Genomic DNA, 217 nt, shown 5'->3' with positions numbered 1-217 from the left:
TATATATATATATGTGTGTGTGTGTGTGTATAGTTTAGTTGGCTTTGCGTTTACCTCTCTCTTTTTTGGTGTTTCTTTATATCTTCTTCCTGCTGCTGTATTCATGGGGGCCCCCCTCTCCTGGCTGGGGGCCCTTCATCGTTATAAACCCAGCACCATGGGGGCCCCTGACTTCGCTCTGCGTCTATTAACCAAACTCAAACACAAACAAATACAC

The sequence above is a fragment of the Eimeria mitis genome, genomic scaffold (assembly GCF_000499745.2).
Source record: "Eimeria mitis Houghton genomic scaffold, Emh_scaff1867, whole genome shotgun sequence".
NCBI classification, from domain to species: Eukaryota; Apicomplexa; class Conoidasida; order Eucoccidiorida; family Eimeriidae; genus Eimeria; species Eimeria mitis.
Note: the sequence above shows the minus strand (reverse complement) of the source record.